Here is a 23,553-nt window from a genome sequence, read left to right as displayed (position 1 = left end):
TTATGAAAAACTTAAAATGATAATGATAATATAATAACTCATAATAATAATAATAATAATAATCACATTACTACGAAGAAAGATGACAAACACTACCTCAGCAAGATGATCACATCGATGCCAAGACTGATAAATCCTGTTGATAGTATCTATCCTTTATATGATATAATGAAAATGGCAGTATATCTCTGTATATAATCCACAAAAACAGTTCAGTCATGAGATAAACCACAGACATGTACCAACTGAGGGAAATTTTACAAAATACTCTACTTCTCAAAGTGTTCCAGTTCAACAACAACAAGCAAAGGCTGAAAGACTGTCACAATGCAGAGGAGCCTAAGAAAACAGGAGGAAAAATGGAGTGTGATATTATGGATGGTAAAGTAGCAAAAACTAAGGAAATATGAATAATGTATGGTCTTTGGTTACTGCGAATATTTTAATTTGATTCATTAGCTATTATTTGTACCGTATTAATATATCAATAATTGGAGAAATTGAGTGCAAGGGCATGTGAATGCACTGTACTATCTTCTCAATTTCCCTATAAATCTTTTTTTCCTAATAAATAAGATTTATTTTGAAAATTGACTTAAATGATTCAGTCTCCAAGTGTGAAGACATTTTAAGAATCGTTGAATTAACTTTTGCCTTATTCTTAAAGAGTTCCTTTGATGGGAACAAAGTAATTTTATATCAGAAGGAAAGAAAAACACTTATGAACACGTATAATGTCTCCTCAACCTGAAAAGCAGGAAAGGATAATAAATAGCAAAAATCAGATAAGAATACTTGTATTATAATAGACACCATATTGCAAGTGCATTTAAAATTAGCAATGCATAACATTTATTTCCTTGACATTTGTCTTCCAGAGAGTTCAAAGTGTTTCAGTGTCAGTTGAAATAGCAGAAGAATCTCAGGGAAGTAACCGTTGCATAATAATAGGACCATTGGTATTAATGCCTCTAAGTTGTTTCCAGATCCTTAAAGATGCATTTCCTGAGGAGTGACTGAGCTGTGAAGAAAGAGATGAGAAACCCTCATCCCTCTGAAATACTTGTGTCAGAATATTTTAAGCATAGTACTACGGATAGTAAATTATCCTTATTAACAGAAAATACATCTCAGATTGGAATCTGAGCAATCAGTGGAGCAGAGAAAAAAGGCTTTGACTCGTTCTTCATCTTTTATTTATTTTTTTTAATTTTATTTATTTATGGTAGGCACACAGTGAGAGAGAGAGAGGAAGAGACACAGGAAGAGGGAGAAGCAGGCTCCATGCACTGGGAGCCCGACGCGGGACTTGATCCCGGGTCTCCAGGATCCCGCCCTGGGCCAAAGGCAGGACTCTAAATGGCTAAGCCACCCAGGGATCCCCATGCTCTTCATCTTTTAAAGAGAAAGGACAGCTTTTCTACCTACAAAGTCAGTTGTCAAGATAGCCTTAGGGAATAAGAGTCTGCAGCATCGAATCCAGCTGCACAGCCGGGATGCCCACACCCCAGCTCTTCCTGATCCAAAATCTCTAGGCCTGATCCCCAACAAACACTGCCATGCTGAGGTCATTTGCAATTGCTCTCTCAGGAGCTCCAGGGAAGGTGAAGGAGCTAGATAGGAGGGAAGGGGATGCAATGAGGCTGAGAAAATGAAGGTCTTTCCACTTTAAGTTCAGCGTTCGAACAAGTCCATCCATCACAGGCCCCAGTGAAGAAGAGCTGAAATTTACATTACTTCAGTTACAGTAAAAAAAAAAAAAAACAAAAGTTTACAGCTTAATATCCTAGAAAGCCCCACAATCGAATAAGAACTGAACCCATGCCAAGGGATGGAGGTGTCTATTAGAATGAGAACAGAGGTCAATGCCTTGAAGGCCCCATATCAAAATATAAACAGAACTTGAGGAATTACTCCAGCCTTTCTGGAGGTCCCCGAGACAAGCCCTTAAAACTAAGCAAAAACCCACCTCGGGGTCCATGTTCCTGCTCTGCTGTGTCGGGTGTACTTGGACGCAAACTCGAGTTTGGAAATCAACCCTTGTGGGTTTGCATCAATGTCAGCTCCGTAGTGGTTTCTCGGATTCGCAATCTTGGTCACAACACCCCCATGTCACGTCCCACCTGGCTGAACCCCTATCCCCTTCCACCCAGGGTGATACTCAGTCACATCCCCGCCCACAACAGCTGGGCACAGGCCCTCACACAGGTCCCACGGGTATAGTGGGCACTCCTGCCATGCCCGGCCTCCCAGAGGAAGGAAGGAGGTTTCAGCAGGACACACTCCCATGGTGGCCACAGGGCTCCCTGCCCAGCATGGCAGCTCGTGACAGGTCGGGGTCTGTGTCCCTGACACCTGCTCCTCCTCCCCAGTTTTCCCAAAGGAAATGAAGGAGGAGGCCCTGGTCTCCTCCAGGGACATCACGCAGGTAGACTTGGACGTCAGAAGGACGTTCAGCAGCCACACCATATTTTGGGATGGCTAGGGAGTCAGGTGAGGCTGCTGGGCCAGGGGGCTTTGGGGCCCTGAGGGAGGCCTGGGGCCTTCTGGGTAGGGAAAACTGAGCTTCTGAGGCCGGGGGGAGCAATAGAAGCCAAAAACACACTGCTCCATGGTAGGATGTTGGGGATGACTCCCGTGCCCACACTCCTGGTGCCTCAGGGATGAGGAGGCCACTAGGATGGGGCCTCCAGGGGTTGCCATGGGAGCTGAACGCCAAAGGGAGAAGGGACGGCCCCATGAGAAGCAGGTGATGGGGTGGGGGTCTTGGGGGGAGGAACCAGACCTGGGGGCCAGGAGGCATGGCTACGGCTGGAGCAGGACACACATCATCCCATGAGTGTTGGACGGGTCAAAGTAACACCCACTCTCGGTGCTTTATATTATTCTAAATTCTATGCATTTAACTTGAGACAATTTGCAATTTGAAAACATACATATTTTGATGACCCCCAGATGATGCCCCCGGTCCAGCCAGGGCACTGCACTAACAACACGGTGCCCCAGGGGCAGGTGTCACTGCAAACCCCAGACTAGTCGCCTTTAATTGAAGACATCTCCTTGTGCATCTTAGAGGAAGGAGATGCCCTGTGTCCGCAGGCCCCCCACGACATCCCCCTCATTCCCCACTCCCACACCATCCCCCTACATCATCATTCCCAATGGCATCCCACATACACCATCCCCCTAACACCCACACAGCCCCACACAATCCCCACTCACACTATACCCCAACACCATCACCCCTACACCATCCCCCACACTCCACCACCTTCATACCCATGCCCCCACAACATCCACCACCACACCATCGGCCCCCAGCAAGGACCTGGTGCAGGTACCCCTGTGGGACATGCTCAGACTCCCCGGGATTCTCTGGATACCCTGCTCCCATCAGAAGCCCGGGTGTCCCATAGAGTACCCAGAGGTTGCACAGAGGAGGGAAGACAGGAGCCCTCAACAGGGTGGGTGCAGGTGAGTGGGGCAGAGGACCCACTGTGCCCTGCCTCCACCCACTGTCCCTCATTTAGGGCGGCACACCCTGCACAGGACACCAGCCCCTAACCCATGGAGATCTGGGCTGGCCTGGCCCTGGGCTCTGTGAGGGCTGGGGTGATTTGAGCCCCCGCCCTAGGCCCAACACAAAGACCAATGGGATCCAGCCCACATGGCCCTGGCCAGCCCTGGATTCTGGTCCCGGGCTGAGCGAGCCCTCTCACAGCTAGATGTGGCCTGCTGGGCCCTGGGCGTGCCCCACTGATCCAGGTCGCTGACCTAGGGCAGCCCTGGGGATCCCAGGACACCACAGTGTGGGTTGTGGAGGGGTAAGCCGGTGGGCCCCACCTGCACCCACACCAGGATGCGGGCTCCTCTATGTGCTGGGGCCCCAGAGGGCCCGAGGCCATTGTCCAGCTGCCCTGCGGGGACCCAGCACAGGTGCCCATGAGGTGCAAGTCCAGGTCAGCTCTGCTGTCCTCAGAACCATCACTCAGGCTGAAACCTCAAGACACATACCCCCAACCGGATTCCACACATGCTCCCAGGTGGGGGACTCCAGCACCCATCCCCCCACCCTGTGTGATTCTTGCCCCCTCTTAAAGGACAGAGAGGTCTCCCTCCCCAGGGGAAGTCACGCACCCACAGCTCTGAGCCCGTTTGCTGTAGAAAGTCAATAAAGTGTTGTGGTGCGAAAATGCACAGCCAGCCCGTTTCTGTGTTTCCCAGAACTCTGTGCACGGGGCGTGGAGAGACCCCCAGAGAGGAGGAGAGGGCACAACCTAGGCCCCAACTAGCCCCTGCAGGGGCGCCGCCAGGCACACACAGCTGACGAACCCACGTGCCTTCCAGGGCGGCCAGACCCACTGCTGGACATGAGAATGTGGCAGAGCCGGAACATCCAGCTCAGCTGACCCTCCAGCTGAAAGTAACTGCACGAGCGAGCCCCGGGTCTGCCAGGATAGCCCAGCTAACCGACCAGCGCAAGCACCAGAAATGATGTTGTGCCAACCATTTTGGTGATTTTTGGTGACCCAGCCAGCGGATCTGATAGCTGCATGTGATAGCTGCATGTGATAGACACACACACACCTACAAAACCAACAAAAGTCGGAATCCCCCCAATGTTGTCAAACAGCAGCCAGATGCTTACATACACAAAACTGTGGTCTCCAATAGGATACATGGATAACGCTATAAGCCATGACTGCAGAGGTGCTGGAGGCACGGAGATGTGCCTGCTGTGTTCCAACAAGGAGGGCAGAGGGGCAGGAAGCATCCTCCGGAAGGGGGGACCCCTCCTTGGAAAGGACACCAGGTCCCTGTGAAGGCTACGGAGGGTGAAATCTGTCCTCCTCTCTTTCTGCTTCTGGTTTTCCTCCTAAATGCCATTTTCCTCAATCATATTAGAAGAATTTATTTTATGTTTTTAAATTTATTTTTATTGCAGTCCAATTTGTATGAATACTTACTTCAGCAAGGGTGTCATACAGGACAGAAGGAGAGATAAAGATTTTCCCAGACAGGCTACATATAAAGGAGTTCATGACCACTTAACCAGTCCAGTAAGGAATTTTAAGAGGGACTCTTCTAGTGGGGGAAAAAAAGAGACCAAAAGCAATAAAGACTAGAAAGGCCCAGAGAACGTCACCAGAAACACCAACTCTACGGGTAACACAAAGGCACAAAGTTCACATCTTTGAATAGTCACTCTGAATGCTGATAGACTAAATGCTCCAATCAAAAGATATAGGGTATCAGAGTAGCTTAAAAAGTGGATCCGGGATGCCTGGGTGGCTCAGGGGTTGAGCCTCTGCCTTTGACTCAGGGTGTGATCCTGGAGTCTGGGATCGAGTCCCATATTGGGCTCCTGGTGGAGAGACTGCTTCTCTCTCTGCATAATTGTCTGCCTCTCTCTCTTTCTCTCTCTCTGTCTCTCTGATAAATAAAATTATTATTAAAAAAACAACATCCATCTGTACGCTGCCTACAAGATGCTCACCTTAGACCTATAGACACCAACAGATTGAAAGTCAGGGGATGGAAAATCATCTATCACGCTAATGGATATCAAAAGAAAGCTGGAGGACTCATACTTATATCAGACAAACGAGATTTGAAACGAAACCCTGGGGGACACCTGGTGGCTCAGTGGTTGAGCATCTGCCTTCGGCTCAGGGTGTGATCCTGGAATCCCAGGATCGAGTCCCACATCAGCCTCCCTTTGGAGAGCCTGCCTCTCACTCTGCTATGTTTCTTCCTCTGCTCCTCTGTGTATCTCTCATGAATAAATAAATAAAATATTTAAATTTCAAACAAGAAAGAACAAATACTGTAAGAAGAGATGAAGAAGGGCATTATTTCATAATTAAAAAGACTCTCTATCAAGGTCAAACAACAAAATATTTATGCTGCCAACATGGCAGTATCTAAATATAGAAACAAATTAACAACAAACGTACAGGAACTCACTGATAATAATGCAATGACAGGGGATTTTAACACTTATGGCAATGGACCAATCGTCTATGCAGAAAATCAAGAGGGAACAATAGCCTTGACACACCGGACCACAGGGACTCAACAGATATATTCTGAACATTTCATCCTAAAGCAGAATACACATTCCTTTCAAGTGCACATGGGACATTCTCCAGAACAGATCATATCATGGCCCACAAATCAGCCCTCAACAGGTACAACAGGTACAAGAAGGTTGATATCACACCCTGTACATTTTTGGAACACGACGCTATGAAACTTGAAGTCGACAGTAAAAAAAAATTGGACAGACCAAAAATATGTGGAGATTATTAACATCCTACTAGAGAATGAATGGAGCAACCAGGAAATTAAAGAGGAAATTTAAAACAAATGAAAATGAAAACATGTTTCTCCAAACCTCTGGGTTGTAGCAAAGGCAGTCCAGAGGGAAGTACATAGCAATAGAGACCTACCTCAAGAAACAAGAAGTCTCCAATACACACCCTAACCCTACACCTAAAGGAGCTGGAAAAGGAATAGGAAACAAAGCCTAAAGCCTACAGAAGGGAAAGAATAAAGATGAGAGCAGAAATAAACAATACAGAAACAACAAAACAGTAGAATGGAATAAGGAAACTAAGAGCTGGTTCTTCAAAATAATTAATAAAATGGATCAAGCCCTAGCCAGCCTTATCAATGAGAAAAGAGAAAAGACCGAGCAGCCCTGGTGGTGTGGTGGTTTAGTGCCGCCTGCAGCTCAGGGCGTGATCTGGAGACCCTGGATCGAGTCCCATGTCGGGCTCTCTGCATGGAACCTGCTTCTCCCTCTGCCTCTGTCTCTGCCTCTTTCTCTCTCTCTGTATCTCTTTGAATAAATAAATAAAATCTTAAAACTAAAGAGAGAAAAGAGAAAAGACCTAAAGAAATAAAATCACAAATGAGAGAAGAGAGATCACAATCAACACCAGAAAAATTAGACAATTAAAAGGGAATACTATGAAATTATATGCTAACAAACTGGGAGACCTGGAAGAAATGGACAAAATACTAGAAATGTGCATACAAGCAAAACTGAAATAGGAAGAAATAGAAAATGTGAAGAGACCCATAACTAGCAAAGGAATTGAATCAGCAAGGTACTTGGTTGCCTCAGTGATTGAGAATCTGATTTGGCTCAGGTCATGATCCCGGGGACATGGGGGATAAAGTCCCACATCAGGCTCCCCGCATGGAGCCTCATTTTCCCTCTGCCTATAACTCTGCCTCTCTGTGTCTCGCATGAATACATAAATAAAATCTTTAAAAAAGAAAAAATAAAAAATGAGAAAGGACCCAAATAAAATCACAAATGAGAAAAGAGATATTACAACCAACACTAGAGAAATACAAACGATTATAAGAGAACATTATGAAAAATTATATGCCAGCAATCAAGAACCTGGAAGAAATAGATCAATTCCAGGAAATATATAACATAGCAAAAATGAAGAAGGAAGAAATAAGAAACTTGAAGCGACATATAACCAGCAGAGAAATTGAATCAGCAATCAAGGATCTCCCAACAGGAGACGCTTGTCAATAGAACAGAATGGAAAGCCGAAACAAGATACAAACCTGTAACTCTATGATCCATTAATCGACAACGAGGCAGGAAGGAATATCCAAAGCACAAAGACAGTCTCTTCAACAAACCCTAACCCTGACCCCAGGATAAGAACAAATGGTGTTGGGAAAACCAGGCAGCCACATGCAGAAGAATGAAACTGGACCACTTTCTTACACCATATATATAAAAAATAAATTCAAAATGGATGAAAGACCTAAATGTGAGACCTGAAACCATACAAAGAAGAAAAGATAGGCAGCAACATCTTTGACATTGGCCATTGGATGTTCTTTCTAGATATGCCTCTGAGGTGCGGGAAACAAAAGCAAAAATACTATTGGGACTTCATCAAATTGAAAAGCTTCTGCAAAGTGAAGGAAACAACCAAATCTAAAAGGCAACATAGAGGAGGAGGGGCAAGATTGCGGAAGTGTAGTGTCCCCAAATCACCTGTCCCCACGAAATTACCTAGATAACCTTCAAATCATCCTGAAAATCTAGGAATTCGGCCTGAGATTTAAACAGAAACGAGATCGAATGCTACAGTGAGAAAAGTTCGTGATTCTATCAAGGTAGGAAGATGGGAAAAATAAATAAAGAACAAAAGACATCCAAGGGTGAGGGGCCCTGCAAGGAGCCGGGCTAAGGCCGGGGCGAGTGCCCACAGGACAGAAGAGCTCTGTCCTGGGAGAAGGAGGAGCTGCACTAATCTTCCAGGGTGGAATGGCGCCTTCAAGGAGTCAGAGAAGGACCCCAGGAAAGCGGAGATGCCCTCGGGCTCCCTGGGACACTAACAGACACAGCACTCCCAGAAGAGTGCACCGAGCTCCGTAAGGGCTGCAGGGCACATGCATTGACCCCGGACCAGCTCTGAGGGGCTTGGGCGGTGGCTTTGTGCGGAGCGGTTTGCATGGCCCCAGGAGCAGCTTGGTGACGGCGCCTCCTGCAGAGGAAGAGGCTCCGTGTGGAGGGGGCTGCGGGGCTCCAGGAGCAACTCGGAGGGGCTTGGGCGGTGGCTCCGCAGTGAGGCGGCTATGCGGCCGGGAGTGAGAATCCAACAGGGCAGGCCCTGGAGCACAGGGCGCCGGGACACAGTCCAGGATTCAGCCTCCCCCGAGACAGGAAGAGGCCTGGAGGGCCCAGGACAGCAAGGACGCTCCTGCCCAGAGCTGAGCAGATCAGCGGCCCCACCCCAGAGCCTCCAGGCCCTGCAGATGGACTGCTCCCAAGTTACTGAGGGGGCTGAATACAGGTTTCCAGAGCTGGCCGCTGACACTGGGGTTGTTCCTCCTGGGGCCTCATGGGTTAAACTATCCGCACTGAGACCTGCACCAGGCAGGGGACAGAGCAGCGCCCCCAAGTGCTAACACCTGAAAATCAGCACAACAGGCCCCTCTCCCAGAAGACCAGCTAGATGGATAATTTCCAGGGGAAGTCAAGGGACTTAAAGTATATAGAATCAGAAGATACTCCCCCATGTTTTTTTTTCATTTCTGTTTGCTTCCCCACCCTTTTCCCCCCTTTCTTTCTTTTTCTTTCTTTTTGTTCTCTTTTCTCCTTCTTTCTTCCTTTATTCTTTTTCGTTTTTCTCTTTTCTTTCCTTCTTTCTCTCCTCTATTTTTCTCCTTTTCCCAATACAACTGGTTTTTGGCCACTCTGCACTCAGCAAAATGACTAGAAGGAAAACCTTACCTCAAAGAAAGAATCAGAAACAGGCCTCTCTCCCACAGAGTTACAAAATCTGGATTACAATTCAATGTCAGAAAGCCAATTCAGAAGCACTATTATACAGCTACTGGTGGCTGTAGAAAAAAGCATAAAGGACTCAAGAGACTTCATGACTGCAGAATTTAGATCCAATCAGGCCAAAATTAAAAATCAATTGAATGAGATGCAATATAAACTAGAAGTCCTAACAATGAGGGTTAAGGAGGTGGAAGAACAAGGGAGTGACATAGAAGACAAGTTGGTGGAAAGAGGGAAACTGAGGAAAAAAGAGACAGACAACTAAAAGACCAGGAAGACAGATTAAGGGAAATAAACGACAGCCTGAGGAAGAAAAAGCAATGTGTAATTTGGGTTCCCGAGGGCGCCAAAAGGGGCAGAGGGCCAGAATAAGTATTTGAACAAATCATAGCTGAAAAATTTCCTAATCTGGGAAGGGAAACAGGCATTCAGATCCAGGAAATAGAGAGATCCCCCCCCTAAAATCAATAAAAACCGTCCAACACCTCGACATTTAATAGTGAAGCTTGCAAATTCCAAACATATAGAGAAGATGCGTAAAGCAGTAAGAGAAAAGAAATCCCTGACCTTTATGGGGAGGAGCATTAGGGTAACAGAAGACCTCTCCACAGCGACCTGGCAGCCCAGAAATGGCTGGCAGGATATATTCAGGGTCCTCCATGAGAAGAACAAGCAACCAAGAATACTTTATCCAGCAAGGCTCTCATTCAAAATGGAAGGAGAGATAAAGAGCTTCCAAGACAGGCAGGAACTGAAAGAATATGTGACCTCCAACAAGCTCTGGAAGAAATTTTAAGGGGGACTCTTAAAATTCCCCTTTAAGAAGTTCAGTGGAACAATCGACAAAAACAAGGACTGAAGAGATATCATGATGACACTAAACTCATATCTGTCGATAGTAACTCTGAACGTGAACAGGCTTAATGACCCCATCAAAAGGCGCAGGGTTTCAGACTGGATAAGAAAGCAGGACCCACCTATTTGCTGTCTACAAGAGACTCATTTTAGACAGAAGGACACCTACAATCTGAATATAAAATGTTGGAGAACCATTTACCATTTAAATGGTGCTCAAAAGAAAGCAGGGGTAGCCATCCTTATATCAGATAAACTAAAATTTAACCCAAAGAGTGTAGTGAGAGTTGAAGAGGGACACTAAGTCATACTTAAGGGATCTATCCCACAAGAGGACTTAACAATCCTCAATATATGCCCTGAATGCGGGAGCTGCCAAATATTTAAACCAATTAATAACCAAAGTGAAGAAATACTTAGATAATAATTATCTTATACTTGGTGACTTCAATCTAGCTCTTTCTACCCTCGATAGGTCTTCTAAGCACAACATCTCCAAAGAAACGAGAGCTTTAAATGATACACTGGACCAGATGGATTTCACAGATATCTACAGAACTTTACATCCAAACTCAACTGAATACACATTCTTCTCAGGTGCACATGGAACTTTCTCCAGAATAGACCACATACTGGGTCACAAATAGGGTCTGAACCGATAACAAATGATTGGGATCATCCCCTGCATATTCTCAGTCCATAATGCCTTGAAATTAGAACTAAATAACAACAAGAAGTTTGGAAGGACCTCAAACACGTCGAGGTGAAGGATCATCCTGCTAAAAGACGAAAGGGTCAACCAGAAAATTAAGGAAGAATTAAAAAGATTCATGGAAACTAATGAGAATGAACATACAAGCATTCAAAATCTTTGGGATCAGCAAAAGCAGCCTTAAGGTGGAAATACATCACAATACAAGCATCCATTCAAAAACGGGAAACTACTCAAATACAAAAGCTAACGTTACACATAAAGGAGCTAGAGAAAATACAGCAGATAGATCCTACACCCAACAGAAGAATAGAGTTAATTAACATTCGAGCAGAACACAAGGAAATCAAGACCAGAGGAACTGTGGAACAGATCAACGGAACGAGGAGTTGGGTCTTTGAACGAATTAATAAGATAGATAGACCATTAGCCAACCTTATTAAAAAGAAGAGAGAGAATATTCAAATTAATAAAATCATGAATCAGAAAGGAGTGGTCACTACCAACACCAAGGAAATAAAACGATTTTTAAAATATACTATTGGCTATAATATTATTATATTATTGGCTATAATTATTATTATATTATTGGGTATACACCAATAAATTAGGCATTCTAGAAGAAATGGACACATTCCTGGAAAGCCAGAAACTACCAAAAAATGGAACAGGAAGAAAGAGAAAAAATGAACAGGCCAATAACCAGGGAGGAAATTGAAGCAGTCATCCAAAACCTCCCAAGACACAAGAGTCCAGGGCCAAATGGCTTCCCAGGGGAATTCTATCAACTGTTTAAGAAGAATTCATACCTATTCTACTAAAGCTGTTTGGAAAGATAGAAAGAGATGGAGTACTACCAAATTCGTTCCATGAAGCCAGCATCACCTTCATTCCAAAACCAGACAAAGACCCTGCCAAAAAGGAGAATTACAGACCAATATCGACTGATGAATATGGATGCAAAAATTCTCAACAAGATCCTAGCCAATAGGATCCAACAGTACATTAATAAAATTATTCACCATGACCAAGTAGGACTTATCCCCAGGACACAAGGCTGGTTCAACACTCATAAAACAATCAATGTGATTCATCATATCGGCAAGAGAAAAACCAAGAACCATATGATCCTCTCATTAGATGCAGAGAAAGTATTTGACAAAATAGAGCATCCATTCCTGATCAAAACACTTCAGAGTGTAGGGATGGAGGGAACATTCCTCGACATCTTACAAGCCATCTACGAAAAGCCCACAGCAAATATCATGCTCAATGGGGAAGCACGGGAAGCCTTTCCCCTAAGATGAGGAACAAGACAGGGATGTCCACTCTCACCACTGCTATTCAACATAGTACTGGAATTCCTAGCCTCAGCAATCAGACAACAAAAAGACATTCAGGGCATTCAAATTGGCAAAGAAGAACTCAAACTCCCCCTCTTCGCCGATGACATGATACTGTACCTAGAAAACCCAAAAGCCTCCACCTCAAGATTGCTACAACTCATACAGAATTTGGTAGCGTTGCAGGATACAAAATCAATTGCCAGAAATCAACTGGCATTTCTATACACTAACAATGAGACTGAAGAAAGAGAAATGAAGGAGTCAATCTCATTTACAATTGCACCCAAAAGCATAAGATACCTAGGAATAACCCTAAGGAGGTAAATGATCTATACCCTAAAAACTATAGAACACTTCTGAAAGAAATTGAGGAAGACACAAAGAGATGGAAAAATATTCCATGCTCATGGAATGGCAGAATTAACATTGTGAAAATGTCAATGTTACCAAGGCAATGTACAGGTTTAATGCAAACCCTATCAAAATACCATGGACTTTCTTCAGAGATTTAGAACAAATTATTTTAAGATTTGTGTGGAATCGGGATCCCTGGGTGGTGCATCGGTTTGGCGCCTGCCTTTGGCCCAGGGCACGATCCTGGAGACCTGGGTTCGAATCCCATGTCAGGTTCCCGGTACATGGAGCCTGCTTCTCGCTTTGCTTGTGTCCCTGCCTCTCTCTCTCTCTCTCTCTCTCTGTGTGTGTGACTATCATAAAAAAAAGACTTGTGTGGAATCAGAAAAGACCCTGAATAGCCAGGGGAATTTTAAAAAAGACAACCATATCTGGGGGCATCACAATGCCAGATTTCAGGGTGTACTACAAAGCTGTGGTTCAAGACAGTGTGGTACTGGCACAAAAACAGACAAATAGATGAGTGGAACAGAAAAGAGACCCCAGGATTGGACCCTGAACTTTATGGTCAACTAATATTCGATAAAGGGGTAAAGACTATCCATTGGAAGAAAGACAGTCTCTTCAATACATGGTGCAGGGATAATGGACATCCACATGCAGAAGAATGAAACTAGACTACTCTCTTTCACCATAAACAAAGATAAACTCAAAATGGATGAAAGATCTAAATGTGAGACAAGAGTCCATCAAAATCCTAGAGGAGATCAGAGGCAACATCCTTTTTGAACTTGGCCACAGTAACTTCTTGCAAGATACATCCACGAAGGCAAAAGAAACAAAAGCAAAAATGAACTATTGTGATTTCATCAAGATAAGAAGCTTTTGCACAGCAAAGGATACAGTCAACCAAACTAAAAGACAACCTACAGAATGGAGAAGATATTTGCAAATGACGTATCAGATAAAGGGCTAGTTTCAAAGATCTATAAAGAACATCTTAAAATCAACACCAAGAGACAAACAATGCAATCATGAAATGGGCAAAAGACATGAAGAGAAATCTCACAGAGGAAGACATTGACATGGCCAACATGAACATGGAAAAATGCTCTGCATTACTTGCCATCAGGGAAATACAAATCAAAACCACAATGAGAACCACCTCACACCACTGAATGGGGATAATTAACAAGGCAAGAAACAACAAATGTTGGAGAGGATGCGCAGAAAAGGGAAGACTCTTACACTGTTGGTGGGAATGTGAACTGGTGCAGCCACTGTGGAAAACTGTGTGGAGGTTCCTCAAAGAGTTAAAAATAGACCTGCCCTACGACCCAGCAATTGCACTGTTGGGGATTTACCTCAAAGATTCAGATGCAATAAAACGCTGGGACACCTGCACCCTGATGTGTATAGCAGCAATGTCCACAATAGCGAAACTGTGGACGGAGCCATGGTGTCCATCGAAAGATGAATGGATAAAGAAGATGTGGTTTATGTATACAATGGAATATTACTCAGCCATTAGAAACGACAAATACCCACCATTTGCTTCAATGTGGATGGAACTGGAGGGTATTATGCTGAGTGAAGTAAGTCAATCAGAGAAGGACAAACGTATGTTGTCATTCAATGCGTTAATATAAATAATAGTAAAAAGGAATATAAGGGAATGGAGAAGAAATATGTGGGAAATATCAGAAATGGAGACAGAACATAAAGACTCCTAACTCTGAGAAAGTAACGAGGGATGCTGGGAGGGGAGGAGGACAGGGAGTGCGGGTGAATGGGTGACGGGCACTGAGAGGGGCACTTGACGGGATGAGCACTGGGAGTTATTCTGTATGTTGGCGACATGAACACCAATAAAAAATAAAATTATTATTAAAAGAAGAAAGAAGGAAAGAAAGAAAGAAAGAAAAAGAAAGAAAGAAAGAAAGAAAGAAAGAAAGAAGAAAGAAAGAAAGAAGAAGAAAGGAAAGGAAGGAAGGAAGGAAGGAAGGAAGGAAGGAAGGAAGGAAGGAAGGAAGAAGAAGAGTGGCACCTGTGTGGCTCAGTTAGTTAAGCCTTAGGCTCAGATCATGATCCAGGTCCCAAGGCAGGCTATCTGTTCAGCAGGAAACCTGTTTCTCCCTCTCCCTCTGCCCCTCTCGCTCATGCTTTTTCTCTCCACTCTCTCTCAAATAAATAAAAAATATATTTGAAAAAGAAACAAACCCACAAGAGAGAAATCTCCCATGTAGAAGTATTTCAAACAATTTTTGCAGACATTCCACCGTCAAGTTCATGAGCATAGCTTCCCACTCTTATGTGTGGAATACACATAGTAACTTCCTTCTACAAAATATAATGTGAAAAACTTAAAATAATATTGATAATATAATAATAATAATAATTAATAATAATAATAAAGGATCAGTTTACTGCGGAGAAAGGTGACAAACACTACCTCAGCAAGATCATCAGATTGATACCAAGACTGATAAATCATGTTGATAGTATCTATCCTTTATATGATATAATGAAAATGGCAGTATATCTCTGTATATAATCCACAAAAACTGTTCAATCATGAGATAAATGAGACATGTCCCAACTGAGGGAAATTTTACAAAATACTCTACTTCTCAAAGTGTTCCAGTTCAACAACAACAAGGAAAGGCTGAAAGACTGTCACAATCCAGAGGAGCCTAAGAAAACAGGAGGACAAATGGAATGTGATATGAGGGATGGTAACTTAGCAAAAACTAAGGAAATCTGAATAAAGTATGGTCTTTAGTTATTGTGACTATTTTAATATTGATTCATTAGCTAATATTTGTACCGTACTAATATAAGATATCAATAATTGGAGAAATTGAGTGCAAGTGCATGTGAATGCACTGTAGTATCTTCTCAATTTCCCTATAAATCTTTGTTTTTTTCCTAATAAATAAGATTTATTTTGAAAATTGACTTAAATGAATCAGGCTCCAAGTGTGAAGACATTTTAAGAATAGTTGAATTAACTTTGCCTTATTCTTAAAGAGTTCCTTTGATGGAAACATAGTAAGAATTTTAGATCAGAAGGAAAGAAAAACACTTATGAACACGTATAATGCCTCCTCAACCTGAAAAGCAGTAAAGGATAATAAATAGCAAAAATCAGATAAAAATACTTCTAGTACAATAGACACCATATTGCAAGTGCATTTAAAATTAGCAATGCATAACATTTATTTCCTTGACATTTGTCTTCCAAAGAGTTCACAGTGTTTCAGTGTCAGTTGAAACAGGGGAAGAATCTCAGGGAAGAATCCTTCACATAATAATAGGACCATTGGTAATAATGTCTCTCAGTACTTTCCAAATCCATAAAGATGCATTTTCTAATGAGTGACTGAACTGTGAAGAAAGAGATGAGAAACCCTCATCCCTCTGAACTACTTGTGTCAGAATATTTTAACCATAGTACTACGGATAGTAAATTATCCTTATTAACAGGAAATACGTCTCACATTGGAATCTGAGCAATCAGATGGGCAGAGAAAAAACACTTTGACCGCTCCTCATCTTTTAAAGACAAAGGAGAGTTTTTCTATGTACGAAGTCAGTTGTCAAGATAGCCTTAGGGAATAAGAGTCAGCAGCATCGAATCCTGCTGCACAGCTGGGACACCCACACACCAGGTCTTCCTGATCACAATCACTGGGCCTGTCCCCCCAACACAGGATGCCACGCTGAGGTCATTTGCAATTGCTCTCTTAGGAGCTCTTGGGAAGGGGGAAGGAACTAGATAGGATGGGACAGGACACATGGAGGCCGAGAAAATTAAGGCCATTCCAATTTAAATTCAGCATTCGCACACGCCCAGCCATCCCAGGCCCCTGTGAAGAAGAGATGAAATTTACATTACTTCAGTTACAGGAAAAAAACAAAAGTTTACAGCTTAATGTCCTAGAAAGCCCCACAATAGAATCAAAACAGAGCCCAGGCCAAGGGCAGGAAGCCCCTATTAGAATGAGAGCAGAGCTCAATGCCCTTGAAGGCCCCATATCAAAATGTAAACAGAACTTGAGGAATTGCTCCAGCCCTTCTGGAGGTCCCTGAGACCAGCCCTTAAAACTAAGCTAAAACCCAACTCCGGGTCCTAGTCCCTGCTCCGCTGTGTTGGGTGTACTGGGACGCAAACTCGAGTTTGGAATTCAACCCTTGTGTGTTTGCATCGGTGTCAGCTCCTTAGTGGTTTCTCGGATACGCAATCTTGGGCACAATACCCCCATGTCCCCTCCCACCTTGGCTGAACCCCTATCCCCTCCCAACCAGGCTGACACTCCGTCACCTCCCCGCCCACAACAACTGGGTACAGGCCCTCACAAAGGTCCCACGGGCACGGTGGGGACTCCCCCCATCCCTGGCATCCCAGAGGAAGGAAGGAGGTTTTGGCAGGACACACTCCCATGGTGACCACAGGGCTCCCTGCCCAACATGGCAGCTCGTGACAGGTCGGGGTCTGTCCCTGACGCCTGCTCCTCCTCCCCGGTTTTCCCACAGGAAATGAAGGAGGAGGCCCTGGTCTCCTCCAGGGACATCACACAGGTAGACCTGGACGTCAACAGGACGTTCGGCAGCCACATCATATATTAGGACTGCTAGGGGTCGGGTGAGGCTGCTGGGCCAGGGGGCTTTGGGGCCCCGGGGGCTTCTGTGTAGGGAAAACGGGGCCTCTGACACCAGGGGGAGCAACAGCAGCCAACAACACACCACTCCATGGTAGGGTGATTGGGATGACCACCGTGCCCACCCCTCTGGGCCTCAGGGATGAGGAGGCCACTAGGATGGGGCCTCCAGGGGTTGCCATGGGAGCTGAACACCAAAGGGGAGAGGGACGGCCCCATGAGAAGCAGGGGATGGGGTGGGGGATGTGAGGGGCAGGAACCGGACCTGGGGGCCAGGTGGCATGGCCGCGGCTGGAGCAGGATACACATCGATCCCATGAGGGTCGGACGGGTCAGAGTGACACCCACTCTCGGTGCTTTATATATTTCTAAATTCTATGCATTTAATTTGAGACAATTTGCAATTTGAAAGCATGCATATTATGATGACCCCCAGATAATGCTCCCGGTCCAGCCACGGCCCTGCACTGACCACACCGCGCCCCAGGGGCAGGTGTCACAACAAACCCCAGACTGGGGTCGCCTTTAACTGTAGACGTCTCGTTGTGCATCTTAGGGGAAGGAGATACCCTGTGTGCGCAAGCCCCCCACGACATCCCCCTCATTCCCCACTCCCACTCCATCCCCCTACATCATCATCCCCAAAGGCATCCCACCTAAATGATCCCCCTCACACCCACACAGCCCCACACAATCCCCACCCACACTATACCCCAACACCATCCCCCCTACACCATCCCCCACACTCCACCACAATCATACCCCTGCTCCATTTCTTACACCATATATATAAAAAATAAATTCAAAATGGATGAAAGACCTAAATGTGAGACTTGAAACCATACAAAGAAGAAAAGATAGGCAACAACGTCTTTGACATTGGCCATTGGATCTTCTTTTATATATATATATATATATATATATATATATATATATATATATATATAAAATTTGTTTTTTTAATTTTTATTTATTTATGATAGTCACACACACACACAGAGAGAAAGAGACATAGGCAGAGACAGAAGCAGGCTCCATGCAGGGAGCCTGACGTGGGACTCGATCCCAGGTCTCCAGGATTGGGCCCTGGTACAAAGGCAGGCACTAAACCGCTGCGCCACCCAGAGATCCCTGGATCTTCTTTCTAGATATGCCTCTGAGGTGAGGAAACAAAAGCAAAAATACTATTGGGAATTCATCAAATTGAAAAGCTTCCACAAAGTGAAGGAAAAAACCAAAGCTAAAAGGCAACATACAAAATAAAAGGAGTAATTGGTAAACAACACATCCAATGAAGAGTTAGTATGCAAAACACATAAAGGAAATATAAATCTCAAGATCCTAAAAACAAATTATGCAACTGGAGATGGGCAGAAAAATGAATGGACTTTGTCTCTGCCAAGACAACCAGATGGCCACCAGACACACGGAAAGACACTAAGCGTCACCCATCATCAGGGAAATGCAAACCAAAGCCACAATTATATGTCACCTGACAACCGTCATAATGGCTAATATTAACAACACAAGAAACAACAGGTGTTGGTGAGGCTATGGAGAAGGGGTAGCACCCTTACACTCCTGGTGGGCATGCAAAAAGATGTAGCCACTGTGGAAAACAGTGTGGATGGTCCTCGAGAAGTTAAAAAAAGGGGATCCCTGGGTGGTGCAGTGGTTTGGTGCCTGTCTTTGGCCCTGGGCGCGATCCTGGAGACCCGAGATGGAATCCCACTTCGGGCTCCCAGTGCATGGAGCCTGCTTCTCCCTCTGCCTGTGTTTCTGCCTGTGACTATCATAAAAAAATTTTTAAAAAAGAAGTTAAAAATAGAGCTACCCTACGATTCCAAAATTGCAGAGCTAGGTATTTACCCCGTGGATACAAAAGTACTTTAGTAGATTCTAAACACGCAGTACAGTGTTTGTAGCAGTGTAATCAACAACAGCCAAACTGTGGATACAGCCCAGATGTCCATCGGCAGATGAATGGGCAGAAAGATGTGGTAAATATACACACTGCGACATCACTGGGTCATCAGAAGGGATGAAATGAAGCCATTTACAATGACGTGGAAGGAGTGGAAAGGATTTATGCTAAATGAGCTCAGTCAGAGAAAGACAGATACCAAATACCATACAATTGCATTCACATGTGGATTTTAAGAAACCAAACAAACTGGCAAAGGGGCTCAGGGGGGATGAGAGAAGCAAACCAAGAGACACACTCTTAGTCACAGAGAATAAACTAATAAATACCAGAGGAAGGGGGGGATGGGGAATCAGGGGATAGGGACAGTGGAGGGCACCTGTGACTAGTACCAGGCATTGTATCCAAGGGTTGAATCACTATGTGGTAAACCGGAAGCTATATCATACTGTTTACAAACAGGAATTCAAGTAAAACTTTAAAATAATAATTGGTAGTATTGATGAAACATGGGCGCAGTAGAGATAATATCAGAAAGACAACTGAAAATCCAAATAAAGAGTCTTAGGAGACACAAATCCCCTCCTTAGCTCAGCTCGGGAGAAGCCTGCCATGTCTATTCTGACCCCAGCAGAAGCCTGTATTTTGATTCTCCGGGGAGGCCACTGACTTGGTGGAGTCATGCTATCTTTGAACCCAAAACCTAGAGTGCATAAAACTAAACTGCCCAATACTAGGAGTCCGAGTGCAGGCACATGCCAAGACCCAAACTCTAACCATACACAGACATAACCCTAACCCTATGTTAATCCTAATGTTAACGTAACCCTTAAACAAAACCCATCACTAATCGAAAACCAAACACAAACCCCAAGACCAAAACACATTCACTGAACCTTTCTGCCAACCCTCACCCTAAATCCTAAACCTATTCTGAACCCTTAAGCCTGACCCCTACCTTAAATCTAACCCTAACCTCTAACCCTAACCTTAACTTAATATACTCAAATCCTATTCCTAACCTTAACCTGTACCCTAACCTTAACCCAATACCAATCCTATCACATACCCCAAACTGTACTCTAACCTGTACCCTAAAACTAACTCCTAAACTACACTCTAAACCTATCTCTTAACCTTTTCCAAAACCATACCCTGACCCTGACCTGACCCTAATCCCTAACTAAACACTAACCCTAAACCTAGCACTAACCCCTATCCTAAACCTAACCCTCGCCCTAACCCTAAACATAGCCTTTTACCCTAACCCCTAACCCTTACCCTAACCCTAACTCACACCTAACCCCTAACCCTAAATGGAAACCTAAGCCCAACCCTAACTGTAACCATAACCCTAACCCCACCTCCAAACCTCCTGCCCTATTCCCTAAAGCCTAAACCCTAACCCTAACTCAAAATTCTATCGCTAACCCTAACCCCGTTCCCTAGTCCCTAACACCCATCCTAACTCCTAACCACTGACCCTTACCCTTATCCCTCACCCTAACCTGTAATCCGTAACCATAAGCTTAATCACAAACACCTAACATCTAACCTAAGCCTAACCACCAACTGCCTCCCCTCCCCTGACCCTACCATTCATTCTACCCATTCACTTACCCTGTGGTTCTGAGTAGTCCCTTCTGATGTGGACGTGGCCCCCAACGGTGCCTCCAGAGTCCTCCAGGGGGTCCTGAGGAAGCAGGGCTCCTGTGAGTGCGGACGTGGCCCCACGTGTTCCTGAGTCATAGTCAGCGGGTCCTGAGGATGCTGGATCTCCTGTCACTGTGGACTATGCCTCACATCCTCTGGAAGCCTCAAGCAGGTCCTCAGGTGGCCGGGGGCTCCTGTCAGCCTGGACATGGCCCCACATCCCCCAGAAAACTCACGGCGCATCCTGAGGAGGCTGTGGGCTCCTGTCAGCATAGACGCAGCCCCAAATTTCCAGAAGCCAAAGTCCAGGTCCTGTCAGGATTGACGTGGCCCCACATTTTCCTCAGCCTCACCATAAGACCTGAGGAGGCTGGAGGCTCCTGTCAGCATAGATGTGGCCCCAAATCTTCCAAAAACTTCACAGTGGGTCCTGAGGAGGACTGGAGACTCCTGTCAGTGTGGATTGGCCACCCACATTTTTCTGAGGCCTCACCACAGGCCCTGACAAGGCTGGGGTCTTCTGTCCACATGGACGTATCCCATATTTCCCCAAGTCAACACCGGGGGTCCTAAAGAAGTCAGCATCCTGTTGTGTAGATGTCACCCAACGTCCTCCCGAACATCACTGAGGGTTCTGAGGAGACCGGGGCTCCTGTCACCGTGAATGCGGACCCCAACTTCCAGAAGCCTCAACTTATGTCCTGAGGTGGCCCAGGGGCTCTTGTCAGTGTGGATGTGGGCCCATATCTTCCTGAAGACTCCCCGTGGGTCCTGAGTGGCCCAGGGGCTCCTTTCAGCCTGGATGCAAGCCCACAATTTCCTGAAGCTGCGGCTCATCAGTGTGGACGCTTCCCCACGTCCTCCTCAGGCCTACACCAGCACAGGCTTGCTCCTGTTATTGCAGGCAGATTAGGCCTACTGCCCATTCATGCCCCCTGGGTGGGGCCTGGGCTCGGGCGCCCCCTGCGGGACGCTCAGGCGCTGTAGGAGGCTGTGCAGGAGGCAGCGGGCGCTTCAGGGACAGCACCTGCCTCCTTTCAGGCTCCAGCTGTGGCCTGTTAGCTTCGGAAACGTCTCACTGAAACGGAGCCCAACACCCGGCTTCCCCAGAAATACTAAAGGACAAGGAATTGGAGCCCACAGGACGCGAAATGAAATGTGGACCAGACTTTTACCACATCCCACAAAACTCACTCAACCCTCTCCCACTGTGGGCGGGACTGCGGGCTGGTGCAGCCACCCTGGAAACAGTGTGGAGGCTCCTCAGGAAGTTACAAATAGAGCCGCCCTGCGACCAGCAGGTGAACGGCCTGAGCTCACTCCGAAGATACAGATGCAGTGAGAATCGGGACACCTGCATGTCCTGATGTTCACAGTATCCGGGTCAACAGTAGCCACACTGTGGGAGGAGCCTCGGTGCCCTCGGGCAGATGATGGATAAAAAGGATGGGAGATAAATGATGGTCATAGAGAGAGGAATGGTATTCAGCTATCAAAGAGAAAGAAATCTTGCCATTTGCAATGACGTGGATAGAACTAGAGGGATCATGTTAAGTGAAATAAGTCAGTCAGGAAAGAGAATGACCGTGTGGTGTCATTCATAGGTGGGATTAAAGAAGCAAAGCATATAACAACTGTGAAGGGAAGGAAAAACAAGATGAAAACAGTTGCAGGAAATACAGACTCTTAATGATAGGAAACAAACTGAGGGGCGTTGGAGGCGGGGGGGTGGGTTAACAGGAGACCGGCATGAAGGAGGGCATGTGATGTCATGAGCACTGCTGTTATCTCCAACTGGTGAATCCCTGAATTCTTCCTCTGAAAGTATAATACACTATCCATTAATTAATTGGGTTTAAATTAAATTAAGTTAAAAAATCAGTTGTATCACAGCACATTTCCTTCTGGACTCTCTGTTTTGCTCATTCAGCTTATACTGGGACCACCCGCCGTGGGACTGGTTTGCCTACATAGGCTCCATGCCTCGTCCATGGCCCAGCCCAGGGCTAGAACTCACCACCCCTAATATCGGGACAGGAGGTGTGGTCAGGAGTCGGATGCTTAACCAACGGAGCCAGGTGGGGGCCCGAAAACCACACTGCTTTATCCTGTGTCTCTGTGACATCATTTGAAATCGGAAAGTGCTGCATCCCGCTCTGTCCTGCTTCTCAAATACTGATTTGCAGTCCCGGGTCATTTGTGGGGGAGGATGGATGTTATGGATTTTTTTTTTCCTATTTCTAAGACCTGCCACCATGATTTTGATAGGAATGACATTGAAACTGAGGGTGCCTACAGGAACTGCAGACATTTTCACAAGATGAGGCTCCCACCCCCACGAGCCCAGGACGGCCTCCCAGAGCCTGGATGGCTCAGTGCACAAGTCTTGTGCTTCTTTGGTTCAGTCTCATTATTTATTCTCCTTGATGCTCCTGAGAAGGCCTTCACGTCCTTCCTTTCCTTCCTTTTTTTTTTAATTTATTTTTTATTGGTGTTCAATTTACTAACATACTGAATAATCCCCAGTGCCCGACACCCATTCACTCCCACCCCCCGCCCCCCTCCTCTTCTACCACCCCTAGTTCGTTTCCCAGAGTTAGCAGTCTTTACGTTCTGTCTCCCTTTCTGATATTTCCCACACATTTCTTCTCCCTTCCCTTATATTCCCTTTCACTATTATTTATATTCCCCAAATGAATGAGAACATATAATGTTTG

General features: G+C 45.4%; 1 long non-coding RNA gene across 1 annotated transcript; it reads right to left on the bottom strand.

The window, feature by feature from the left end:
* Positions 1-781: 781 nt before the first annotated feature.
* On the bottom strand, positions 782-23,166 carry LOC125756023 (uncharacterized). Its single transcript, XR_007413868.1, has 2 exons — positions 20,804-23,166; positions 782-1,021 (listed from the first exon to the last, which is right to left on the bottom strand). It is a non-coding gene; the product is annotated as an uncharacterized LOC125756023 (long non-coding RNA).
* Between the last annotated feature and the right edge of the window lie 387 nt (positions 23,167-23,553).

The sequence above is a fragment of the Canis lupus genome, chromosome 11 (genome assembly GCF_003254725.2).
Source record: "Canis lupus dingo isolate Sandy chromosome 11, ASM325472v2, whole genome shotgun sequence".
Classification (NCBI taxonomy): domain Eukaryota; kingdom Metazoa; phylum Chordata; class Mammalia; order Carnivora; family Canidae; genus Canis; species Canis lupus.
This window is presented reverse-complemented; position numbering and strand designations above follow the sequence as displayed.